Source organism: Hypanus sabinus, unplaced genomic scaffold (genome assembly GCF_030144855.1).
Source record: "Hypanus sabinus isolate sHypSab1 unplaced genomic scaffold, sHypSab1.hap1 scaffold_956, whole genome shotgun sequence".
Lineage (NCBI taxonomy): Eukaryota > Metazoa > Chordata > Chondrichthyes > Myliobatiformes > Dasyatidae > Hypanus > Hypanus sabinus.
In genome coordinates, this window is record NW_026781811.1 from 157234 (window position 1) to 175785 (window position 18552).

Consider the following 18552-nt stretch of genomic DNA (forward strand, 5'->3'; position numbering starts at 1 on the left):
GAATGTTTGTTGGGACCGTGTAGAGGAATTATCACTCTGTGTCTGACCCCGGGAGTGTGTGATGGGACGGCGTGGAGGGAGATTCACACTGTGTCTGACCCCGGGAGTGTTTGATGGGACCGTGTAGAGGAATAATCACTCTGTGTTTGAACACGGGAGTGTGCGATGTGACGGTGTAGAGGATTAATCACTCTGAGTCTGATAGCGGGAGGGTGTGATGGGACCGTGTAGAGGAATAATCACTGTGTGTCTGACCCACGGAGTGTTTGATGGTACAGTGTAGAGGAATAATCAGTCTTTGTCTGACCCCGGGAGTGTATGATGGGACGGTGTGGATATAAATTCACTCTGTGTCTGACCCCGGGAGTGTTTAATGGGACCGTGTAGAGGAATAATCTCTCTGTGTCTGACCCCGGGAGTGTGTGATGGGACGGCGTGGAGGGACATTCACTCTGTGTCTGACCCCGGGCGTGTGTGATGGGACCGTGTAGAGGAATAATTACTCTGTGTCTAACCCCGGGAGTGTTTGATGGGACCGTGTCGAGGAAAAATCACTCTGTGTCTGACCCCGGGAGTGTTTGATGGGACCGTGTAGAGGAATAATCTCTCTGTGTCAGACCCCTGGAGTGTTTGATGGTACCGTGTTGAGGAATAATCTCTGTGTGTCTGACCCCGGGAGTGTGTGATCGGACGGTGCGGATTGAGATTCACTCTGTGTCTGACCCCGGGAGTGTTTGATCGGACCGTGTAGAGGAATAATCACTGTGTCTGATCCTGGGAGTGTGTGATGGGACCGTGTAGAGGAGTAGTCACTCTGTGTTTGACCACGGGGGTGTGTGATGTGACGGTGTAGAGGATTAATCATTCTGTGTCTGACCCTGGGAGTGTGTGATGGGACGGTTATGGAGGGAGATTCAGTCTTTGTCTGACCCCGGGAGTGTTTGATGGGACCGTGTAGAAGAAAAATAACTCTGTGTCTGACCCCGGGAGTGTTTGATGGGACCGTGCAGAGGAAAAATCACTCTGTGTCTGACCCCGGGAATGTTTGATGGGACCGTGTAGAGGAATTATCACTCTGTGTCTGACCCCGGGAGTGTTTGATGGGACGGTGTGGAGGGAGACTCACTCTGTGTCTGACCCCGGGAGTGTTTGATGGGACCGTGTAGAGTAATAGTCACTCTGTGTTTGAACACGCGGGTATGTGATGTGACGGTGTAGAGGATTAATCACTCTGTGTCTGACCCTGGGAGTGTGTGCTGGGACGGTTATGGAGGGAGATTCATTCTTTGTCTGACCCCGGGAGAGTTTGATGGGACCGTGTAGAGGAAAAATCACTCTGTGACTGACCCCGGGAGTGTTTGATGGGACCGTGTAGAGGAATTATCAATCTGTGTCTGACCCCGGGAGTGTGTGATGGGACGGCGTAGAGGGAGATTCACACTGTGTCTGACCCCGGGAATGTGTGATGGGACGGCGTGGAGAGAGATTCACTCTGTGTCTGACCACGGGAGTGTTTGATGTGACGTGTAGAGGAATAATCACTCTGTGTCTGACCCCGGGAGTGTTTCATGGGATCGAGTAGAGGAATAATCACTCTGTGTCTGACCCCCGCTAGTGTTTGATGGGACAGTGTAGAGGAATAATCACTCTGTGTCTGACCCTGGGAGTGTGTGATGGGACGGGGCGGAGGGAGATTCACACTGTTTCTGACCCCGGGAGAGTTTGATGGGACCGTGTAGAGGATTAATCACTCTGTGTCTGACCCTGGGAGTGTGTGATGGGACGGTTATAGAGGGAGATTCAGTCTTTGTCTGACCCCGGGAGTGTTTGATGGGACCGTGTAGAAGAAAAATCACTCTGTATCTGACCCCGGGAGTGTTTGATGGGATCGTGTAGAGGAATAATCACTCTGTGTCTGACCCCGGGAGTGTTTGATGGGACCGTGTAGAGGTAAAATCACTCTGTGTCTGACCCAGGGAATGTTTGTTGGGACCGTGTAGAGGAATTATCACTCTGTGTCTGACCCCGGGAGTGTGTGATGGGACGGCGTGGAGGGAGATTCACACTGTGTCTGACCCCGGGAGTGTTTGATGGGACCGTGTAGAGGAAAAATCACTCTGTGTTTGAACACGGGAGTGTGCGATGTGACGGTGTAGAGGATTAATCACTCTGAGTCTGATAGCGGGAGGGTGTGATGGGACCGTGTAGAGGAATAATCACTGTGTGTCTGACCCACGGAGTGTTTGATGGTACAGTGTAGAGGAATTATCACTCTGTGTCTGACGCAGGGAGTGTGTGATGGGACGGCGTGGAGGGAGATTCACACTGTGTCTGACCCCGGGAGTGTTTGATGGGACCTTGTAGAGAAATAATCACTCTGTGTCTGACCCCGGGAGTGTTTGTTGGGACCGTGTAGAGGAATAATCACTCTGTCTGACCCCGGGAGTGTGTGATGGGACGGCGTGGAGAGAGATTCACTCTGTGTCTGACCCCGGGGGTGTTTGATGTGACCGTGTAGAGGAATAATCACTCTGTGTCTGACCCCGGGAGTGTTTCATGGGATCGTGTAGAGGAATAATCACTCTGTGTCTGACCCCGGGAGTGTGTGATGGGTCGGTGTAGAGGAATAATGACTCTGTGTCTGACCTCTGGAGTGGTTGATGGGACCGTGTAGAGGAATAATCACTCTATGTCAGACCCCGGGAGCGTTTGATTGGACCGTGTAGAGGAATAATCACTCTGTGTCTGACACCCGGTAGTGATTGATGGGACCGTGTAGAGGATTAATCACTCTGTGTCTGACCCCGGGATTGTTTGTTGGGACAGTGTAGAGGAATAATCACTCTGTGTCTGACCCCGGGAGAGTGTGATGGGACGGCGTGGAGGGAGATTCACACTGTGTCTGACCCCGGGAGAGTTTGATGGGACGGCGTGGAGAGAGATTCAGTCTGTGTCTGACCCCGGGAGTGTTTGATGTGACCGTGTAGAGGAATAATCACTCTGTGTCTGACCCCGGGAGTGTTTCATGGGATCGAGTAGAGGAATAAGCACTCTGTGTCTGACCCCCGCTAGTGTTTGATGGGACTGTGTAGAGGAATAATCACTCTGTGTCTGACCCCGGGAGTGTTTGTTGGGACTGTGTAGAGGAATAATCACTCTGTCTGACCCCGGGAGTATGTGATGGGACGGTGTGGAAGGAAATTCACACTGTGACTGACACGGGGAGTGTTTGTTGGGACCGTGTAGAGGAATAATCACTCTGTGTCTGACCCCGGGAGTGTTTGATGGGACCGTGTAGAGGAATAATGACTGTGTCTGACCGCTGGAGTGGTTGATTGGACCGTGTAGAGGAATAATCACTCTGTGTCAGACCCCGGGAGTGTTTGATGGTCCCGTGTAGAGGAATTATCACTCTGTGTCTGACCCCGGGAGTGTGTGATGGGACGGCGTGGAGGGAGATTCACACTGTGTCTGACCCCGGGAGTGTTTGATGGGACCGTGTAGAGGAATAATCACTCTGTGTTTGAACACGGGAGTGTGCGATGTGACGGTGTAGAGGATTAATCACTCTGAGTCTGATAGCGGGAGGGTGTGATGGGACCGTGTAGAGGAATAATCACTGTGTGTCTGACCCACGGAGTGTTTGATGGTACAGTGTAGAGGAATAATCAGTCTTTGTCTGACCCCGGGAGTGTATGATGGGACGGTGTGGATATAAATTCACTCTGTGTCTGACCACGGGAGTGTTTAATGGGACCGTGTAGAGGAATAATCTCTCTGTGTCTGACCCCGGGAGTGTGTGATGGGACGGCGTGGAGGGACATTCACTCTGTGTCTGACCCCGGGAGTGTTTGATCGGACCGTGTAGAGGAATAATCACTGTGTCTGACCCGGGGAGTGTGTGATGGGACGGTTATGGAGGGAGATTCCGTCTTTGTCTGACCCCGGGAGTGTTTGATGGGTCCGTGTAGAGGAAAGATCACTCTGTGTCTGAACCCGGGAGTGTTTGATGGGACCGTGTAGAGGAAAAATCACTCTGTGTCTGACCCCGGGAGTGTTTGATGGGACCGTGTAGAGGAATTATCACTCTGTGTCTGACCCCGGGAGTGTGTGATGGGACTGCGTGGAGGGAGATTCACACTGTGTCTGACCCCGGGAGTGTTTGATGGGACCGTGTAGAGAAGTAGTCACTCTGTGTTTCACCACGGGGGTGTGTGATGTGACGGTGTAGAGGATTAATCATTCTGTGTCTGACCCTGGGAGTGTGTGATGGGACGGTTATGGAGGGAGATTCAGTCTTTGTCTGACCCCGGGAGTGTTTGATGGGACCGTGTAGAAGAAAAATAACTCTGTGTCTGACCCCGGGAGTGTTTGATGGGACCGTGCAGAGGAAAAATCACTCTGTGTCTGACCCCGGGAATGTTTGATGGGACCGTGTAGAGGAATTATCACTCTGTGTCTGACCCCGGGAGTGTTTGATGGGACGGTGTGGAGGGAGACTCACTCTGTGTCTGACCCCGGGAGTGTTTGATGGGACCGTGTAGAGTAATAGTCACTCTGTGTTTGAACACGCGGGTATGTGATGTGACGGTGTAGAGGATTAATCACTCTGTGTCTGACCCTGGGAGTGTGTGCTGGGACTGTTATGGAGGGAGATTCATTCTTTGTCTGACCCCGGGAGAGTTTGATGGGACCGTGTAGAGGAAAAATCACTCTGTGACTGACCCCGGGAGTGTTTGATGGGACCGTGTAGAGGAATTATCAATCTGTGTCTGACCCCGGGAGTGTGTGATGGGACGGCGTAGAGGGAGATTCACACTGTGCCTGACCCCGGGAATGTGTGATGGGACGGCGTGGAGAGAGATTCACTCTGTGTCTGACCCCGGGAGTGTTTGATGTGACCGTGTAGAGGAATAATCACTCTGTGTCTGACCCCGGGAGTGTTTCATGGGATCGAGTAGAGGAATAATCACTCTGTGTCTGACCCCCGCTAGTGTTTGATGGGACAGTGTAGAGGAATAATCACTCTGTGTCTGACCCTGGGAGTGTGTGATGGGACGGGGCGGAGGGAGATTCACACTGTTTCTGACCCCGGGAGAGTTTGATGGGACCGTGTAGAGGATTAATCACTCTGTGTCTGACCCTGGGAGTGTGTGATGGGACGGTTATAGAGGGAGATTCAGTCTTTGTCTGACCCCGGGAGTGTTTGATGGGACCGTGTTGAAGAAAAATCACTCTGTAACTGACCCCGGGAGTGTTTGATGGGATCGTGTAGAGGTAAAATCACTCTGTGTCTGACCCAGGGAATGTTTGTTGGGACCGTGTAGAGGAATTATCACTCTGTGTCTGACCCCGGGAGTGTGTGATGGGACTGCGTGGAGGGAGATTCACACTGTGTCTGACCCCGGGAGTGTTTGATGGGACCGTGTAGAGGAGTAGTCACTCTGTGTTTCACCACGGGGGTGTGTGATGTGACGGTGTAGAGGATTAATCATTCTGTGTCTGACCCTGGGAGTGTGTGATGGGACGGTTATGGAGGGAGATTCAGTCTTTGTCTGACCCCGGGAGTGTTTGATGGGACCGTGTAGAAGAAAAATAACTCTGTGTCTGACCCCGGGAGTGTTTGATGGGACCGTGTAGAGGAATAATCACTCTGTCTGACCCCGGGAGTATGTGATGGGACGGCGTGGAGAGAGATTCACTCTGTGTCTGACCCCCGGAGTGTTTGATGGGAACGTGTAGAAGAATAATCACTTTGTGTCTGAACCAGGGAGTGTTTGATGGGATCGTGTAGAGGAATAATCACTCTGTGTCTGACACCCGGTAGTGTTTGATGTGACCGTGTAGAGGAATAATCACTCTGTGTCTGACCCCTTGATTGTTTGTTGGGACAGTGTAGAGGAATAATCTCTCTGTGTCTGACCCCGGGAGCATACGATGGGACGGTGTGGAAGGAGATTCACACTGTGACTGACACCGGGAGTGTTTGTTGGGACCGTGTAGAGGAATAATCACTCTGTGTCTGACCCCGGGATTGTTGGATGGGACCGTGTAGAGGAATAATCACTCTGTCTGACCCCGGGATTGTGTGATGGGACGGAGTGGAGAGAGATTCACACTGTGTCTCACCCCGGGATTGTTTGATGGGACCGTGTAGAGGAATAGTCACACTGTGTTTGACCACGGGGGTGTGTGATGTGACGGTGTAGAGGATTAATCACTCTGTCTCTGACCCTGGGAATGTGTGATGGGACGGTTATGGAGGGAGATTCATTCTTTGTCTGACCCCGGGAGAGTTTGATGGGACCGTGTAGAGGAAAAATCACTCTGTGACGGACCCCGGGAGTGTTTGATGGGACCGTGTAGAGGAATTATCAATCTGTGTCTGACCCCGGGAGTGTGTGATGGGACGGCGTAGAGGGAGATTCACACTGTGTCTGACCCCGGGAATGTGTGATGGGACGGCGTGGAGAGAGATTCACTCTGTGTCTGACCCCGGGAGTGTTTGATGTGACCGTGTAGAGGAATAATCACTCTGTGTCTGACCCCGGGAGTGTTTCATGGGATCGTGTAGAGGAATAATCACTCTGTGTCTGACCCCCGCTAGTGTTTGATGGGACAGTGTAGAGGAATAATCACTCTGTGTCTGACCCCGGGAGTGTTTGTTGGGACTGTGTAGAGGAATAATCACTCTGTGTCTGACCCCGGGAGAGTGTGATGGGACGGTGTGGAAGGAGATTCACACTGTGACTGACACCGGGAGTGTTTGTTGGGACCGTGTAGAGGAATAATCACTCTGTGTCTGACCCCGGGAGTGTGTGATGGGACGGCGTGGAGATAGATTCAGACTGTGTCTGACCCCGGGAATGTTTGATGGGACCGTGTAGAGGAATAATCACTCTGTGTCTGACCCCGGGAGTGTTTGATGGGACCGTGTAGAGGAATAATCACTCTGTCTGACCCCGGGAGTATGTGATGGGACGGCGTGGAGAGAGATTCACTCTGTGTCTGACCCCCGGAGTGTTTGATGGGAACGTGTAGAAGAATAATCACTTTGTGTCTGAACCAGGGAGTGTTTGATGGGATCGTGTAGAGGAATAATCACTCTGTGTCTGACACCCGGTAGTGTTTGATGTGACCGTGTAGAGGAATAATCACTCTGTGTCTGACCCCGGGATTGTTTGTTGGGACAGTGTAGAGGAATAATCTCTCTGTGTCTGACCCCGGGAGCATACGATGGGACGGTGTGGAAGGAGATTCACACTGTGACTGACACCGGGAGTGTTTGATGGGACCGTTTAGAGGAATAATCACTCTGTGTCTGACCCCGGGAGTGTTGGATGGGACCGTGTAGAGGAATAATCACTCTGTCTGACCCCGGGATTGTGTGATGGGACGGAGTGGAGAGAGATTCACACTGTGTCTCACCCCGGGAGTGTTTGATGGGACCGTGTAGAGGAATAGTCACTCTGTGTTTGACCACGGGGGTGTGTGATGTGACGGTGTAGAGGATTAATCACTCTGTCTCTGACCCTGGGAATGTGTGATGGGACGGTTATGGAGGGAGATTCAGTCTTTGCCTGACCCCGGGAGTGTTTGATGGGACCGTGTAGAGGAATTATCACTCTGTGTCTGACCAAGCGAGTGTGTGATGGGACGGCGTGGAGGGAGATTCACACTGTGTCTGACCCCGGGAGTGTGTGATGGGACGGCGTGGAGAGAGATTCACTCTGTGTCTGACCCCGGGAGTGTTTGATGTGACCGTGTAGAGGAATAATCACTCTGTGTCTGACCCCGGGAGTGATTCATGGGATCGAGTAGAGGAATAATCACTCTGTGTCTGACCCCCGCTAGTGTTTGATGGGACAGTGTAGAGGAATAATCACTCTGTGTCTGACCCCGGGACTGTTTGTTGGGACTTTGTAGAGGAATAATCACTCTGTGTCTGACACCGGGAGAGTGTGATGGGACGGTGTGGAAGGAGATTCACACTGTGACTGACACCGGGAGTGTTTGTTGGGACCGTGTAGAGGAATAATGACTCTGTGTCTGACCCCTGGAGTGCTTGATGGGACCGTGTAGAGGAATAATCACTCTGTGTCAGACCCCGGGAGTGTTTGATGGTCCCGTGTAGAGGAATAATCTCTGTGTGTCTGACCCCGGGAGTGTGTGATCGGGCGGTGCGGATTGAGATTCACTCTGTGTCTGACCCCTGGAGTGGTTGATGGGACCGTGCAGAGGAATAATCACTCTGTGTCTGACCCCGGGAGTGTTTGATGGGACCGTGTAGAGGAGTAGTCACTCTGTGTTTGACCACGGGGGTGTGTGATGTGACGGTGTAGAGGATTAATCACTCTGTGTCTGACCCTTGGAGTGTGTGATGGGACTGTTATGGAGGGAGATTCAGTCTTTGTCTGACCCCGGGAGTGTTTGATGGGACCGTGTAGAAGAAAAATCACTCTGTGTCTGACCACGGGAGTGTTTGATGGGACCGTGCAGAGGAAAAATCACTCTGTGTCTGACCCCGGGAATGTTTGATGGGACCGTGTAGAGGAATTATCACTCTGTGTCTGACCCCGGGGGTGTGTGATGGGACGGCGTGGAGGGAGATTCAAACTGTGTCTGAACCCGGGAGTGTTTGATGGGACCGTGTAGAGGAATAATCACTGTGTTTGAACACGGGAGTGTGCGATGTGACGGTGTAGAGGATTAATCACTCTGATTCTGATAGCGGGAGGGTGTGATGGGACCGTGTAGAGGAATAATCACTGCGTGTCTGACCCACGGAGTGTTTGATGGTACAGTGTAGAGGAATAATCAGTCTATGACTGACCCCGGGAGTGTATGATGGGACGGTGTGGATATAAATTCACTCCGTGACTGACCGCGGGAGTGTTTGATGGGGCCGTGTAGAGGAGTAGTCACTCTGTGTTTGACCACGGGGGTGTGTGATGTGACGGTGTAGAGGATTAATCACTCTGTGTCTGACCCTGGGAGTGTGTGATGGGACGGTTATGGAGGGAGATTCAGTCTTTGTCTGACCCCGGGAGTGTTTGATGGGACCGTGTAGAAGAAAAATCACTCTGTGTCTGACCCCGGGAGTGTTTGATGGGACCGTGCAGAGGAAAAATCACTCTGTGTCTGACCCCGGGAAAGTTTGATGGGACCGTGTAGAGGAATTATCACTCTGTGTCTGACCCCGGGGGTGTGCGATGGGACGGCGTGGAGGGAGATTCAAACTGTGTCTGAACCCGGGAGTGTTTGATGGGACCGTGTAGAGGAATAATCACTGTGTTTGAACACGGGAGTGTGCGATGTGACGGTGTAGAGGATTAATCACTCTGATTCTGATAGCGGGAGGGTGTGATGGGACCGTGTAGAGGAATAATCACTGCGTGTCTGACCCACGGAGTGTTTGATGGTACAGTGTAGAGGAATAATCAGTCTATGACTGACCCCGGGAGTGTATGATGGGACGGTGTGGATATAAATTCACTCCGTGTCTGACCGCGGGAGTGTTTGATGGGGCCGTGTAGAGGAGTAGTCACTCTGTGTTTGACCACGGGGGTGTGTGATGTGACGGTGTAGAGGATTAATCACTCTGTGTCTGACCCTGGGAGTGTGTGATGGGACGGTTATGGAGGGAGATTCAGTCTTTGTCTGACCCCGGGAGTGTTTGATGGGACCGTGTAGAAGAAAAATCACTCTGTGTCTGACCCCGGGAGTGTTTGATGGGACCGTGCAGAGGAAAAATCACTCTGTGTCTGACCCCGGGAAAGTTTGATGGGACCGTGTAGAGGAATTATCACTCTGTGTCTGACCCCGGTGGTGTGTGATGGGACGGCGTGGAGGGAGATTCAAATGCGTCTGACCCCGGGAGTGTTTGATGGGACCGTGTAGAGGAATAATCACTGTGTTTGAACACGGGAGTTTGCGATGTGACGGTGTAGAGGATTAATCACTCTGAGTCTGATAGCGGGAGGGTGTGATGGGACCGTGTAGAGGAATAATCACTGTGTGTCTGACCCACGGAGTGTTTGATGGTACAGTGTAGAGGAATAATCACTCTGTGTCTGACCCCGGGAGTGTATGAGTGGACGGTGTAGATATAAATTCACTCCGTGTCTGACCCCGGGAGTGTATGTTGGGACGGTGTGGAGGGAGATTCACTCTGTGCCTGACCCAGGGAGTGTGTGATGGGCTGTGTAGAGGAAGATTCACTCTGTGATTGACCACGGGAGCGTGTGATGGGACAGTGTGGCGGGAGTATCATTCTGTGTCAGACCCCGGGCGTGTGTGATGGGATCGTGTACAGGAATAATTACTCTGTGTCTAACCCCGGGAGTGTTTGTTGGGACCGTGTAGAGGAATAATCACTCTGTCTGACCCCGGGAGTGTGTGATGGGACGGCGTGGAGAGAGATTCACTCTGTGTCTGACCCCGGGAGTGTTTGATGTGACCGTGTAGAGGAATAATCACTCTGTGTCTGACCCCGGGAGTGTTTCATGGGATCGTGTAGAGGAATAATCACTCTGTGTCTGACCCCGGGAGTGTGTGATGGGTCGGTGTAGAGGAATAATGACTCTGTGTCTGACCTCTGGAGTGGTTGATGGGACCGTGTAGAGGAATAAACACTCTATGTCAGACCCCGGGAGCGTTTGATTGGACCGTGTAGAGGAATAATCACTCTGTGTCTGACACCCGGTAGTGTTTGATGGGACCGTGTAGAGGATTAATCACTCTGTGTCTGACCCCGGGATTGTTTGTTGGGACAGTGTAGAGGAATAATCACTCTGTGTCTGACCCCGGGAGAGTGTGATGGGACGGCGTGGAGGGAGATTCACACTGTGTCTGACCCCGGGAGTGTTTGATGGGACGGCGTGGAGAGAGATTCACTCTGTGTCTGACCCCGGGAGTGTTTGATGTGACCGTGTAGAGGAATAATCACTCTGTGTCTGACCCCGGGAGTGTTTCATGGGATCGAGTAGAGGAATAAGCACTCTGTGTCTGACCCCCGCTAGTGTTTGATGGGACTGTGTAGAGGAATAATCACTCTGTGTCTGACCCCGGGAGTGTTTGTTGGGACTGTGTAGAGGAATAATCACTCTGTCTGACCCCGGGAGAGTGTGATGGGACGGTGTGGAAGGAAATTCACACTGTGACTGACACGGGGAGTGTTTGTTGGGACCGTGTAGAGGAATAATCACTCTGTGTCTGACCCCGGAAGTGTTTGATGGGACCGTGTAGAGGAATAATGACTCTGTGTCTGACACCTGGAGTGGTTGATTGGACCGTGTAGAGGAATAATCACTCTGTGTCAGACCCCGGGAGTGTTTGATGGTCCCGTGTAGAGGAATAATCTCTGTGTGTCTGACCCCGGGAGTATGAGATCGGGCGGTCCGGATTGAGATTCACTCTGTGTCTGACCCCTGGAGTGGTTGATGGGACCGTGTAGAGGAATAATCACTCTGTGTCTGACCCTGGGAGTGTGTGATGGGACGGGGCGGAGGGAGATTCACACTGTTTCTGACCCCGGGAGAGTTTGATGGGACCGTGTAGAGGATTAATCACTCTGTGTCTGACCCTGGGAGTGTGTGATGGGACGGTTATAGAGGGAGATTCAGTCTTTGTCTGACCCCGGGAGTGTTTGATGGGACCGTGTAGAAGAAAAATCACTCTGTATCTGACCCCGGGAGTGTTTGATGGGATCGTGTAGAGGTAAAATCACTCTGTCTCTGACCCAGGGAATGTTTGTTGGGACCGTGTTGAGGAATTATCACTCTGTGTCTGACCCCGGGAGTGTGTGATGGGACGGCGTGGAGGGAGATTCACACTGTGTCTGACCCCGGGAGTGTTTGATGGGACCGTGTAGAGGAATAATCACTCTGTGTTTGAACACGGGAGTGTGCGATGTGACGGTGTAGAGGATTAATCACTCTGAGTCTGATAGCGGGAGGGTGTGATGGGACCGTGTAGAGGAATAATCACTGTGTGTCTGACCCACGGAGTGTTTGATGGTACAGTGTAGAGGAATAATCAGTCTTTGTCTGACCCCGGGAGTGTATGATGGGACGGTGTGGATATAAATTCACTCTGTGTCTGACCCCGGGAGTGTTTAATGGGACCGTGTAGAGGAATAATCTCTCTGTGTCTGACCCCGGGAGTGTGTGATGGGACGGCGTGGAGGGACATTCACTCTGTGTCTGACCCCGGGCGTGTGTGATGGGACCGTGTAGAGGAATAATTACTCTGTGTCTAACCCCGGGAGTGTTTGATGGGACCGTGTCGAGGAAAAATCACTCTGTGTCTGACCCCGGGAGTGTTTGATGGGACCGTGTAGAGGAATAATCTCTCTGTGTCAGACCCCTGGAGTGTTTGATGGTACCGTGTTGAGGAATAATCTCTGTGTGTCTGACCCCGGGAGTGTGTGATCGGACGGTGCGGATTGAGATTCACTCTGTGTCTGACCCCGGGAGTGTTTGATCGGACCGTGTAGAGGAATAATCACTGTGTCTGACCCTGGGAGTGTGTGATGGGACGGTGTGGAGGGAGATTCACACTGTTTCTGACCCCGGGAGTGTTTGATGGGACCGTGTAGAGGAGTAGTCACTCTGTGTTTGACCACGGGGGTGTGTGATGTGACGGTGTAGAGGATTAATCACTCTGTGTCTGACCCTGGGAGTGTGTGATGGGACGGTTATGGAGGGAGATTCCGTCTTTGTCTGACCCCGGGAGTGTTTGATGGGTCCGTGTAGAGGAAAGATCACTCTGTGTCTGAACCCGGGAGTGTTTGATGGGACCGTGTAGAGGAAAAATCACTCTGTGTCTGACCCCGGGAGTGTTTGATGGGACCGTGTAGAGGAATAATCACTCTGTGTCTGACCCCGGGAGTGTGTGATCCGACGGTGCGGATTGAGATTCACTCTGTGTCTGACCCCGGGAGTGTTTGATGGGACCGTGTAGAGGAGTAGTCACTCTGTGTTTGACCACGGGGGTGTGTGATGTGACGGTGTAGAGGATTAATCACTCTGTGTCTGACCCTGGGAGTGTGTGATGGGACGGTTATGGAGGGAGATTCAGTCTTTCTCTGACCCCGGGAGTGTTTGATGGGACCGTGTAGAAGAAAAATCACTCTGTGTCTAACCCCGGGAGTGTTTGATGGGACCGTGTCAAGGAAATATCACTCTGTGTCTGACCCCGGGAGTGTTTGATGGGACAGTGTAGAGGAATAATCACTCTGTGTCTGACCCCGGGAGTGTGTGATGGGACGGCGTGGAGAGAGATTCACTTTGTGTCTGACCCGGGGTGTGTTTGATGTGACCGTGTAGAGGAATAATCACTCTGTGTCTGACCCCGGGAGTGTTTGATGGGATCGTGTAGAGGAATAATCACTCTGTGTCTGACCCCCGGTAGTGTTTGATCGGACCGTGTAGAGGAATAATCACTCTGTGTCTGACCCCGGCAGTGTTTGTTGGGACAGTGTAGAGGAATAATCACTCTGTGTCTGACCCCGGGAGAGTGTGATGGGACGGTGTGGAAGGAGATTCACACTGTGACTGACACCGGGAGTGTTTGTTGGGACCGTGTAGAGGAATAATCACTCTGTGTCTGACCCCGGGAGTGTTTGATGGGACTGTGTAGAGGAATAATGACTCTGTGTCTGACCCCTGGAGTGGTTGATGGGACCGTGTAGAGGAATAATCACTCTGTGTCAGACCCCGGGAGTGGTTGATGGGACCGTGTAGTGGAATAATCTCTCTGTGTCTGAACCCGGGAGTGTTTGATGATCCCGTGTAGAGGAATAATCTCTGTGTGTCTGACCCCGGGAGTGTGTGATCGGACGGTGCGGATTGAGATTCACTCTGTGTCTGACCCCGGGTGTGTTTGATGGGACCGTGTAGAGGAGTAGTCACTCTGTGTTTGACCACGGGGGTGTGTGATGTGACGGTGTAGAGGATTAATCACTCTGTGTCTGACCCTGGGAGTGTGTGATGGGACGGTTATGGAGGGAGATTCAGTCTTTGTCTGACCCCGGGAGTGTTTGATGGGACCGTGTAGAAGAAAAATCACTCTGTGTCTGACCCCGGGAGTGTTTGATGGGACCGTGCAGAGGAAAAATCACTCTGTGTCTGACCCCGGGAATGTTTGATGGGACCGTGTAGAGGAATTATCACTCTGTGTCTGACCCCGGGGGTGTGTGATGGGACGGCGTGGAGGGAGATTCACACTGTGTCTGACCCCGGGAGTGTTTGATGGGACCGTGTAGAGGAATAATCACTCTGTGTTTGAACACGGGAGTGTGCGATGTGACGGTGTAGAGGATTAATCACTCTGAGTCTGATAGCGGGAGGGTGTGATGGGACCGTGTAGAGGAAAAATCACTCTGTGTCTGACCCCGGGAATGTTTGATGGTACAGTGTAGTGGAATAATCACTCTGTGTCTGAACCCGGGAGTGTATGATGGGACGGTGTGGATATAAATTCACTCCGTGTCTGACCCCGGGAGTGTTTGATGGGACCGTGTAGATGAATAATCAGTCTGTGTCTGACCCGGGAGTGTGTGTTGGGACGGTGTGGAGAGAGATTCACTCTGTGCCTGACCCAGGGAGTGTGTGATGGTCTGTGTAGAGGAAGATTCACTCTGTGATTGACCACGGGAGCGTGTGATGGGACAGTGTGGCGGGAGTATCATTCTGTGCCAGACCCCGGGCGTGTGTGATGGGATCGTGTACAGGAATAATTACTCTGTGTCTAACCCCGGGAGTGTTTGATGGGACCGTGTCAAGGAAATATCACACTGTGTCTGACCCCGGGAGTGTTTGATGGGACAGTGTAGAGGAATAATCACTCTGTGTCTGACCCCGGGAGTGTTTGATGGGACCGTGTAGAGGAATAATCACTCTGTGTCTGACCCCGGGAGTGTGTGATGGGACGGCGTGGAGAGAGATTCACTCTGTGTCTGACCCCGGGAGTGTTTGATGTGACCGTGTAGAGGAATAATCACTCTGGGTCTGACCCCGGGAGTGTTTGATGGGATCGTGTAGAGGAATAATCACTCTGTGTCTGACCCCCGGTAGTGTTTGATCGGACCGTGTAGAGGAATAATCACTCTGTGTCTGACCCCGGGAGTGTTTGTTGGGACAGTGTAGAGGAATAATCACTCTGTGTCTGACCCCGGGAGAGTGTGATGGGACGGTGTGGAAGGAGATTCACACTGTGACTGACAACGGGAGTGTTTGTTGGGACCGTGTAGAGGAATAATCACTCTGTGTCTGACCCCGGGAGTGTTTGATGGGACTGTGTAGAGGAATAATGACTCTGTGTCTGACCCCTGGAGTGGTTGATGGGACCGTGTAGAGGAATAATTACTCTGTGTCAGACTCCGGGAGTGGTTGATGGGACCATGTAGAGGAATAATCTCTCTGTGTCTGACCCCGGGAGTGTTTGATGGTCCGGTGTAGAGGAATAATCTCTGTGTGTCTGACCCCGGGAGTGTGTGATCGGACGGTGCGGATTGAGATTCACTCTGTGTCTGACCCCGGGAGTGTTTGATCGGACCGTGTAGAGGAATATTCACTCTGTGTCTGACCCTGGGAGTGTGTGATGGGACGGTGTGGAGGGAGATTCACACTGTTTCGGACCCCGGGTGTGTTTGATGGGACCGTGTAGAGGAGTAGTCACTCTGTGTTTGACCACGGGGTTGTGTGATGTGACGGTGTAGAGGATTAATCACTCTGTGTCTGACCCTGGGAGTGTGTGATGGGACGGTTATGGAGGGAGATTCAGTCTTTGTCTGACCCCGGGAGTGTTTGATGGGACCGTGTAGAAGAAAAATCACTCTGTGTCTGACCCCGGGAGTGTTTGATGGGACTGTGCAGAGGAAAAATCACTCTCTGTCTGACCCCGGGAGTGTTTGATGGGACCGTGTAGGGGAATAATCACTCTGTGTCTGACCCCGGGAGTGTTTGATGGGATCGTGTAGAGGAATAATCACTCTGTGTCTGACCCACGGAGTGTTTGATGGTACAGTGTAGAGGAATAATCACGCTGTGTCTGACCCCGGAAGCGTATGATGGGACGGGGTGGATATAAATTCACTCTGTGTCTGACCCACGGAGTGTTTGATGGTACAGTGTAGAGGAATAATCACTCTGTGTCTGACCCCGGGGGTGTGTGATGGGCCGGCGTGGAGGGAGATTCACACTGTGTCTGACCCCGGGAGTGTTTGATGGGACCGTGTAGAGGAATAATCACTCTGTGTTTGAACACGGGAGTGTGCGATGTGACGGTGTAGAGGATTAATCACTCTGAGTCTGATAGCGGGAGGGTGTGATGGGACCTTGTAGAGGAATAATCACTATGTGTCTGACCCACGGAGTGTTTGATGGTACAGTGTAGTGGAATAATCACTCTGTGTCTGACCCCGGGAGTGTATGATGGGACGGTGTGGATATAAATTCACTCCGTGTCTGACCCCGGGAGTGTTTGATGGGACCGTGTAGATGAATAATCAGTCTGTGTCTGACCCGGGAGTGTGTGATGGGCTGTGTAGAGGAAGATTCACTCTGTGATTGACCACGGGAGCGTGTGATGGGACAGTGTGGCGGGAGTATCATTCTGTGTCAGACCCCGGGCGAGTGTGATGGGATCGTGTACAGGAATAATTACTCTGTGTCTAACCCCGGGAGTGTTTGATGGGACCGTGTCAAGGAAATATCACACTGTGTCTGACCCCGGGAGTGTTTGATGGGACAGTGTAGAGGAATAATCACTCTGTGTCTGACCCCGGGAGTGTTTGATGGGACCGTGTAGAGGAATAATCACTCTGTGTCTGACCCCGGGAGTGTGTGATGGGACGGCGTGGAGAGAGATTCACTCTGTGTCTGACCCCGGGAGTGTTTGATGTGACCGTGTAGAGGAATAATCACTCTGGGTCTGACCCCGGGAGTGTTTGATGGGATCGTGTAGAGGAATAATCACTCTGTGTCTGACCCCCGGTAGTGTTTGATCGGACCGTGTAGAGGAATAATCACTCTGTGTCTGACCCCGGGAGTGTTTGTTGGGACAGTGTAGAGGAATAATCACTCTGTGTCTGACCCCGGGAGAGTGTGATGGGACGGTGTGGAAGGAGATTCACACTGTGACTGACAACGGGAGTGTTTGTTGGGACCGTGTAGAGGAATAATCACTCTGTGTCTGACCCCGGGAGTGTTTGATGGGTCTGTGTAGAGGAATAATGACTCTGTGTCTGACCCCTGGAGTGGTTGATGGGACCGTGTAGAGGAATAATCACTCTGTGTCAGACTCCGGGAGTGGTTGATGGGACCATGTAGAGGAATAATCTCTCTGTGTCTGACCCCGGGAGTGTTTGATGGTCCGGTGTAGAGGAATAATCTCTGTGTGTCTGACCCCGGGAGTGTGTGATCGGACGGTGCGGATTGAGATTCACTCTGTGTCTGACCCCGGGAGTGTTTGATCGGACCGTGTAGAGGAATATTCACTCTGTGTCTGACCCTGGGAGTGTGTGATGGGACGGTGTGGAGGGAGATTCACACTGTTTCGGACCCCGGGAGTGTTTGATGGGACCGTGTAGAGGAGTAGTCACTCTGTGTTTGACCACGGGGTTGTGTGATGTGACGGTGTAGAGGATTAATCACTCTGTGTCTGACCCTGGGAGTGTGTGATGGGACGGTTATGGAGGGAGATTCAGTCTTTGTCTGACCCCGGGAGTGTTTGATGGGACCGTGTAGAAGAAAAATCACTCTGTGTCTGACCCCGGGAGTGTTTGATGGGACTGTGCAGAGGAAAAAACACTCTCTGTCTGACCCCGGGAGTGTTTGATGGGACCGTGTAGGGGAATAATCACTCTGTGTCTGACCCCGGGAGTGTTTGAAGGGATCGTGTAGAGGAATAATCACTCTGTGTCTGACCCACGGAGTGTTTGATGGTACAGTGTAGAGGAATAATCACGCTGTGTCTGACCCCGGAAGCGTATGATGGGACGGGGTGGATATAAATTCACTCTGTGTCTGACCCCGGGAGTGTTTGATGGGACCTTGTAGAGGAATAATCACTGTGTGTCTGACCCACGGAGTGTTTGATGGTACAGTGTAGAGGAATAATCACTCTGTGTCTGACCCCGGGAGTGTATGATGGGACGGTGTGAATATAAATTCACTCCGTGTCTGACCCCGGGAGTGTTTGATGGGACCGAGTAGAGGAATAATCAGTCTGTGTCTGACCCGGGAGTGTGTGTTGGGACGGTGTGGAGGGAGATTCACTCTGTGCCTGACCCAGGGAGTGTGTGATGGGCTGTGTAGAGGAAGATTCACTCTGTGCTTGACCACGGGAGCGTGTGATGGGACAGTGTGGCGGGAGTATCATTCTGTGTCAGACACCGGGCGTGTGTGATAGGATCGTGTACAGGAATAATTACTCTGTGTCTAACCCCGGGAGTGTTTGATGGGACCGTGTCAAGGAAATATCACTCTGTGTCTGACCCCGGGAGTGTTTGATGGGACAGTGTAGAGGAATAATCACTCTGTGTCTGAC